General features: G+C 44.5%; 1 pseudogene; it reads right to left on the bottom strand.

Moving 5' to 3' along the window:
* LOC102843768 overlaps positions 1 to 7,769 on the bottom strand; it is a 78,584-nt pseudogene extending 70,815 nt beyond the window's left edge.
* Between the last annotated feature and the right edge of the window lie 1,447 nt (positions 7,770 to 9,216).

Consider the following 9,216-nt stretch of genomic DNA (forward strand, 5'->3'; position numbering starts at 1 on the left):
TCTGATCATCCTTAACCGTGAATCCTCATAACAACGCAGGAGTGTCTCATTATCCTCTCTTTACCCTGCTGACGCTTCTCCAACACTTCCACTCTTGGAAGGGGGTTTGAGGAGATCCCAAGACCCCAGCCCCCCACCCCACCCCCGCATTGCCTCAGCAGCACAGATAGCGTGCACACTATCCGATGGGGACTCAGCCTGCCTGCGGAAGCTTCCCAGATAAACACCACCTGCCCCAGATAACCACGGCCCTAATCAGCCTGTCATCTTGTTCTCCAAACTGCAGGCGCTGGTGATAAAGGGATTGCGCGAAGCTGCATCTGCCTGGGCCCAGGTGGGAGCTTTTGGTGGGTTTGTTGGGGAAGAAGGGGTGTTTGTGTGTTGGGTTTTTTTTAATTCCCTTCTCTCTCTTATTAGCAACAAATGTTGAACCCCTCCCAGGACAAACTGGGCTTCTAGCAGCAAGGGTTCCCCAGCTCCACTTGCCCTCCCTCTCTCTTCCGCATCTTGCATGGAAAGCCAAGCAGCCATTTGTCCCCTGGCCCCTCCCTGTTGACTTTCAATGAGGAGAAGATGGAATTGGATGGTAGCAGAACTGGGCCAATTCTGTTTAGGGGGGCTGTGTGGTTATGAAAAATGTGTATATGGGGCACAAGGCTGCCCCATGCGGGAACGCTAGTAACAGCGAATAGTCTATGGACTGCCAAAAAAACCAAACGGATATGGAGGCAACTTTCATCTTTCATATTTGGGACACATAGTTAGGTGAGGCTATTCCTTGGAAAGGGACATCATGCTGTAAAGATGGAGGGTCAGTGAAGGAGAGGAAGACGCCCAAGGAGATGACTTCAGCGATGGACTCTAGTGTTTCAGAGATGATGAGGAATGCACAGGATAGAGCAGCTTTCAGAATGGCTGTTCATAGGGTTGCTGCGAGTCGTACTTGACTCGACAGCACCTAACAATAACAACAACAACAATAACAACGTTATTTACTACAGAGGTTCTAGAGGAACAGCTCACAGCGAGTGATGCTGCTAACCCGGAGGCAGAGTCTCTCTGATGATTCAAATCCACCAGTGGCTACAAGGGAGAAAGGTGGGCAATGCCTTCCTACATGATTTACAGCCTCGGAAACACACTGGAGAGGGTCAACTATGAGTCAGTTCCAACTCAATAGCAATGAGCTTTTTAGTTTGTTATTTATTCAATCTGGTGTTAAATATTTTATGTGCAACAACTTCTTGGGTCTTCAGTTGTCTTGTTTCCATTTTACAGGTAATGCAACTGAGGCATAGAAAGCATAGGCGTAGCTAGTGAGTAAAACCGGAACTTAAGGCCACACACCTTGTGTTCTTGCTTCTGTACAATGCTTCCAAAGTCAGCCCCTGCATCATTTTCTGGGACATGAAAAGGAAACAAGTGGCTACTTTCCAAGGTCCAACAAGCAGAAAAGTCGGAACCATAGAGGAACTGACACTGGGTCAGGGCGGCTGGGCTGGGGACCCTTGCCAACTTCCCAACTCAAGGTCTTCACATATCAAAGCCAACATGGCCTGAGAAGTCGTCTAGAGTAAGAGTCTCCAAGAACAGATGGGGAAACAGGCAACGATTGTGCCATGTCTGTCATCTGGCTGGCGAGTTCTCCACTGGACAACTGGCTTCATGTGGTCCCTACTGTACAACAATTGTACAGATGAGGAAATCGAGGGCCGGAAAGGGGAAGTGACTTTGCACAGATGCTATAATGTTAATTAAAGCAGAGGTGGAATTTGAGCCCAGGCCTTGATTTACAGCACAGGGCTATTCTATTTTGTTAGATACACACTGCCAGATTCTCACCCTCACACATTGCCATCGAAGTTGGAACTGACTCATTGCTGACCCTCCGGAGGGTTTACAAAGGCTGTGTGTCACAAAGGTGGAGACTGTGTGACTTTCTCCCAAGGAGTAAGTTGCTGGGGGGTTTGAACCTCCAGAGAGATGTCATGCTTAGATTAGCAGTGCAACTCCCTACATCACTACTAGGTACAGACACCCTCACAAACATGCAGACTGGATTCAGAACTCGTGTGGGGGAATACAACCCACCCACACTTTTCCAAATATGCTCACACGGACACCCCCACGACATGGACACTGCATGGGGCACACTGCTCCCCTTCCCTCCATTGAGACCTGAAGGAGACACAGCTGGACTTACTCTCCCTCCCCTCTCCCCAGCAACCCCCACCCTGAGAACAGCACCAAGCCAGGCAGCTCCACGCTGTGCTTAAAAAGGGCACTTAATTTTTCATTCTTAAATGCTGGGATGCTCTTGTCTTCCAGCTTCACCCAAACCCCTTGGTAGAGATGGATGGGGGCGCAGAACACAGTTATCAGAAAGATTAAGCCAGGACTTGTCATTTTTTTATATCATGGAGCAGTCAGCCCGACGACTGATGTCCTCCACTCCACCGGGATGAGTCCAGAACCTTTAGTGCCAGTAGTAAAAAAGACTATAAAAAACACTATCGCAGAAAGGGTAATGATGAAATTTAACTGCGCCCGATCACACACCTGGGGTCTGCTCGCAGCGGAACCGGGGGGTTCGGCCACATCATCCTTTACTGCCGTGTCCTTGTCTCTGAGTTTAAGGTCCTTCCACTGAACCAGAACATTGTGTCCACTGCTGGGAGTTGGGAGGGGGGTGCTGCTGACCCCACCCCACCCTGCCTGGGCCAGGAGAGAGGGAGGGCTGATTCCGTTCTGGGAGGCGTTGGGGTCTGTCAGGCCTGGCAGAGGGCTCTTGGGGCTGGGCAGCTGCCCTTCTGGGAAGGAGTCTCTGAGGCGGTTGACTAACCACAGGGTCCTGAAAATGATCAGCCCACAGCTGCTGCCAAAAGCTGAGATGGGGCTAGACTGAGTCAACTCGGATTTCTTTTCCTTCCTTTCTTCCTTCTCCCTTCCTCATTCACGCCATCTTACTTGTATGTGCCAAGTACAGGACTTGAACCACCACCCTGGTCTTCCCATTGCTTTTAGGACACACTGCCTTTCTTACCTATTGTCTAGCCATCTCCCCAAGCCCTTACCTCCACAACCCAATCATGCCGCTTTTGAAATAATCACTTGTTCTCTGTAGCTTCTGAGGCTTTGCAGATGCTGTTCCCTCTGCCTTGTATACTTGTCCAGTTAACTACTACTCATCAGCAGATGCTGGTCCCCAACCTCCACCCCAAAGGAACCTGCCATCCTCCAAGCCTACTTTAGGGTCCCTTGCCAACAGCTTCCACAGCTCCTGGACTTCCCCCTTCAAGGTGTGTGTCATGAGTGTATTGTCGTCATTTGTGCACTTGTCTGTAAAGTCTCTGAAGCCCTTGTTGCAAGTCTACTGTTCTGGATCTAAGGATTCTGTAGTAAGCATAGAGATAAAACCCCTGGCCTTGGGAAGTCTTAGATTCCAGTGGAAGTAGACACACCAGGGCCAACAGTCTGTCTGTGGGCAGAAGGTATCCCAACTGACCACACGGAGATAAAGAGGGCTGGGAACGGGATTGTGTAGATTGTCAAACAGTGGCTGACTCGATTCAACTAACTCCATACCTCACCTATTCTGAAAAACGCTATGAGAGCTGAGGGGAAGATGGGTGACCAAGACACAGGAAATGGTGTCTCCAGTTCCAGCCTTCCAACATCATCTAGCTCCTGTGCCCACAGTGCCTGCTAAAGGCCATTCTTCAGGACCCAGGAGGGCTGAGTGCCAGTCCCTCACCCATTAGGAAAGCATTGGAAAGTCACCATTCCTCTCGAGTCCAAATGCTTCTTCTATATTTCAACCACATGAATGGCCCCAAATCTTCTCAAGTATGAGGATGCCTTAATTTTTTTAATATACAGAAAAGTACACAAACAATGTGCAATGATTTTTCACAAAGTAAATGTTCATATAACCTTGAAATAAAACATTACCAGCTTACCAGTTATCTCTTCACGATCATACCGAGTCTCTGTCTCCCCTAAAAGTAAGGATTATCCTGATTTTCAACACTACAGATCAGATGTTTTGGTTTTGGTTTTGTTTTTTAACCTTGAATATACCTTTTCATTTCTAAGGAATGTCACAGATGCTCTCTTTTTAATGTTTTGTTTTTATTTAAGAATTATTCACAGGCAGCAGTTTAAAAGCAGGCATTTTTCAATGAAAGGCCAAAACTAAAAATTTGCAAATATGACACTGATTAAAACAATGTTCATCTTAATACTTTTAAACCCTAAAATGTTCTATGGAGTTAACGTTTTTACACATGGAATTTATAACATGGGTATCATACAAAATAAACAATAGGAAAATGGGCAAATTTTCCAATGAAGACAAGCATAAGTTTCAGCCTTCCAGAGCAGGAAAACAAGCAATTAATTCATCTGTAACAGATTGCAAACTGTACTTCAAAATTTTTACTTCCGATTCTTTCTCCACCAGCCACTCAGTATATTTATTCTGAAGTTTCTTTTCCTGATCTTTATGGCACTAAACATCTTCTTTTAGACACTCTAGCCTCCCAGGAATAGCAAAATCTTCATGTTTTTCAATTCTTCAAAAGTGCCTAACTCCAAGTAAGCTTGCTCATTTTGGTCCCATAAGTCATTCAACTGTTAGATGAGCCCCATAACAAGAGACTGATAACCTCCAAGCAAAATTTTCCATCTTTGTGGCATTTTTGGCTTCTGTAGTTATGTGGCCTCTATCTCAGGCCTTTTTGTCCAGTGACTCAGTGTTGTCCTTTTTACGAGCTAGCTTGGCTGTCTGCAACGGCTTAGCCAAGGAAGATACAAAACTTAATTACAACATTCTTCTCACACTTGGTTATAAGCTGCACTTGCAGGTTCTCCATGGCTCATTTCTTGGTTTATAACATCCATCGTCTGCACCAAAATGCCTTTTTCTAGCTCTTCTTCAAAGAACTTTGTCACAAGGATAATGTTTGGTAATGTGCTCTGGATTGTTGCTAATAAATTCTACAGCTTTTCTCTTTTTATTTTCATGTGTCTTCCATACTTTGGGTATGTTATCAGGAGGGGGCTGATCTTTAGAAAAAGACATCATGCTAGGATACAAGAAAGCTCCCCATAACACTGATTGGAATAATGACTGTAACAAAGAGCTCAAGCATATCAGAAACAGTGAAGATGATGCAGGATAGGGCACAGCTCAGATCTGTTCATAGGATCACTATGAGTCGCAGGTAATTAAATGGCATAATAACAACTACAGAATGATGTGGAAGATCGTTATGAAGCATTGTTATAGTTTCCTTTTTTTAATAGTTCTTCACTTTTCTATAAACCTGTTGGAGGTATTTTTGACATTTAAAGGTCTTAGAATAGTTTCATTTCCTTCTGATGGTCTTGGCAGATCTTTCTGGACAGCTTTGTGCATTCATTTCACTTCTTTCACATGTCTTGCATTTACATCAGCAACATCTTAATGTATCATCAACTTCATCATCTCCCAGCTCCTTTTCAGCACATGGTAGAACAATTTCAATCTTAAGAGCAGGAAGGCCTAAACAGAGATGTTCACAATATTCCTTTTCTATCTGTTTCAAATAAGAGGAATCGCCGGAATCTGTCATTCCATCCACAGGATTAATGTTTCGCTTGTCTCAAAGAGGAGTCTCACTCTCAAAGGTGGAGTTAATAACTGGTGTGGGGATTGTCCCTCTCCTGGGAATCAGCCCTTCCTTCGGGTCCACAGGAAGGAAAAACAGCTGTTTTATGTCTGTTCAGCTTATTGGTGTAGAGTCATACCTAACAAGTAACTTTCTTGCAGAAGAATATTGTTTCTCTTTTAATGGAATATCCACCTTGGTGAAGGCCATGAAGTTCTGACTTTCCTGAAGAATCCTGTCCTAGGAAGCTGGGGTCCATGGTGGTGTTCTTAAGAGCTATGCTGTTATTGATAACATTGGATTCAGACAGAAGAGTACTAGGAGTTAGTTATCCCAGATTCCTCATCAGTCTAATGTGATATTTCATTTGTGTGGCCTACTTTTCCAACTTCCTGAAGTTCTGCATCTGAAATCTGAGGAGCAGGAAGTAGTAGTTTGCTTCTGTTTTTGGCATTGCAAGACACCACTAACTTGAAGAATGTTGTTGTTGTTGTCATTATGTGTTGTCAAGTCGATCACAACTCATAGTGGCCCTAGGCACAATAACGCTGAACCCCACTCTACCCTGAGCCCATCGTACTGTCTCTGACACAGCCACTCTCATTATCCCGATTATTGTGTCAATCCATCTCACCTTGGGTCCCCCTCTCCTGCACTGTCCTTCCACCCTTCCAAGTACGTTGTCCTTCTCCAGGGACTGACTCTTTCTGGCAACATACGCAAAGTATGTGAAATAGATCTAAAAATTCTTACCTCCAAGGAACAGTTTGGCTTCACCCCCTCCAGGACAAATCTGTTCGTTTTCTTGGCAGTCCATGGTACGTTCAATACTCTTCTCCAGCACAACTCAAAAGCATCAATTCTTGTTCTGTCTTCTTTGGTCATTGTGCATTTCTCTGATACAAAACTGGTAATTGCACAGACCATGGCCTGGATCATGTGCACCTTATTCTCTACATTGACACTGTTGCTCTTAGCATTCTGGAGAGGTCCCTGATAGCTGATTTTCCTAATGCAATTAGTCTTTTGAATTTCTGACTGCTGGTGCCAAAAGCATTGATTATGGAATGAAGCAAATAGAACCTATTAATCTCAATCTCTTTTCCATCTACCATGATGCTGCCAACGGCCCAGTGGTGAGAATCTTCGTTTTCTTTATGTTGAGCTTCAATCCATTCTGCAGACTACAGTCCTTGACCCTCTGCAATAAATGCTTCAGGTCCTCCTCAGTTTCAGCAAACAAGGTTGTGTCATCTGCATAACGTAGGTTGTTAATGAGTCTTCCTCTAATACTGATGCCACATTCCTTCTCATATAGCTCATGGTAAATTAGATTCTTTTTTATTTTCAAATGTTGCTTTTCTTTTGATTTGCTCTCTTTCTCTTCTTTTTCAGATCTTCATTCCCCATCGAGACCGTGTTGCAATAATTACCTGAAATTTGTATCAAGATGCTGGTACTTTTCCTCAGAAGTATCCTAAAAACCAGGAGCATGGTTTATTGGGGGGAGTTGCCCCCCCATGAGATTTCCGCATAATCATGAATTTTTATCTTTTCTTCTGGATTTCTATGGCGCCTGACCGACTCTCGCTGCTCTTTTGAAGAGCAGCAAGACACCATGCTGCTTCTCTTTCTCTCTTGCTTTCTTCTTGCCCTTGTTTCCTTTAGTATTGGCCAGGTGGACTCGAACTTCAGAAACAATCTCAAGTTCATTTTCATCCATATCATTTGAGTCAGGTTGTGCTGGTTTTGTTTCTGGGTTTGGATCTAGTTTCTCCAGATTTACGTTTTTGTGAATTATCTATTGTTTCTTTTTCATTATCTCTTTGGGCAGCTTTACACAAATAAAATTCAGTGTTCCAAACATTGGGCAGCTGTTCTTTCAATGATTAGAGCAATGGTCCTCCACTGAATTGGTACCTACAAAGCCAAGTGCAAGTTTTTCCTTTCTCCTAGCCATTCTGTTTTCTTACTGCAACCATTCATACCACCTGGTTTTGAACCGTTTTGCTGATTTTCTATGAAGCAATCCAAGACCACTAGTTTTTTCCCATATTTCATTACTGTTGCTTTGAGAATTTCATCCTCAGTATTCCTCCACATGTCCTTCTTCACCATAAATTCAAGGCATTTTGGCTGCGAGACGTCTCAGCAATTGGTCGAGCTGTGCTTCAACGGAGCTGGTGTCCACAACATTCAAAGCCCTTCCTCCAAGTGCAACCGTCCTCTTTGAAGTGAGTGCGCAGGCGTAGAGTGAGGCAAAGAGCAGGCAAACAAGTCTCGCGATATTTCCAGTGACTGAACAGAAAAAGTGTTTTGTTGAAGCTCTGTTCTAGGAAAGTGACAGAAAACCTTTAAATGTATCTAGCCGAAGTGCGGCACCACAGATGCTCTCTTGAATTTATCATCTGTGGTAAACAGTCCTGAAGATGGCCCCTAATAATCATTACCTTCTAATATTCACATTCTTGAATTCATATTCTTATTCTTCACCTCCCACATTGCATCAGGGTTATCTGTGTGACCAGCAGAGTGACAGTGTCCTGCTTCTTAGAATAGATAAGGGCATTGTGGCATCTATCTTACTCTACTAGCTGGCAGCTCTGAGAGAGCTGGTCACCATATTGTTCTCATAGCCTCTTCTGTGGAGAAGACCCTATGGGAAGCAACTGGACTATCGGGCCAACAGCCACGTGGGTGAACCATGAAGTGGTGAGGTCCACCTGGGGATGGCCTGAGGCGTCCCACCAACAGCCTGCACCAGTGTGCCCACCTCTGGGTGAAGTCATCTTGGAAACAGATCTTCTAGCCCCAGTCAAGCCTTTAAGTGACTACAGCCCAGATCAACAAGATAACTTCGTAAGAGACCAAAACTGCCAGCCAAGCGACTCCTCCACTCCCGATCCACAGAAACTGCAAGATAATAAATGCTTACTGCTGTGGTAGGTTTTGGGGTAATTCATTACACTGCAATAGGTAAGAAAATAAGTCTTCACTGACTGAGCAAATGTCTAATGAGTAAAACTTCCTAGGAAATCAGTAAATTTTGTTGCTGTTGTGTACCATCAAGTTGGAATCAACTGATAACTGACCCTCCAGTGGGTTTTTCAGAGGCACTTAATCACATGAGAGGAGATTGCCCATCTTTCTCCCAGGAGCAGCTGGTGAATTCAAACCACATGCCTTCAGGATTGCAGCACAACTTCTTGCCACTAGGCCACCAGAGCTCCCACAGTAAACTTTAGATGCAATTTTTATTTTATTTTATTATTTTTGTGTGTGTGTGTGCCATCAAATCAGATCTGACTGGTACAGGAGGAAATTGTCCCTCCTTCCCCGGCAGAGCATCTGGTGGATTCGAACCGTGCACCTCTGGGATTGTAGTTGCAGTTCCTTGCCACTAGGCCACCAGAGCTCCCCTGAGATGCAATTATGTTTTAGAATTCTCTCAAAAGAAACTACTCACACTTGGGAAAAAGGGAAAAGGTTAAGTTCAAGGTCCCTCCAGGATTTGAGACTTCCCAGTCCTGGAGCAGAGCAAGCAGCTACTATTAACTCAGATTAT

The sequence above is a fragment of the Elephantulus edwardii genome, unplaced genomic scaffold (genome assembly GCF_000299155.1).
Source record: "Elephantulus edwardii isolate Elephantulus edwardi_28Jun2011 unplaced genomic scaffold, EleEdw1.0 scaffold00257, whole genome shotgun sequence".
In the NCBI taxonomy this organism is placed as follows: Eukaryota; Metazoa; Chordata; class Mammalia; order Macroscelidea; family Macroscelididae; genus Elephantulus; species Elephantulus edwardii.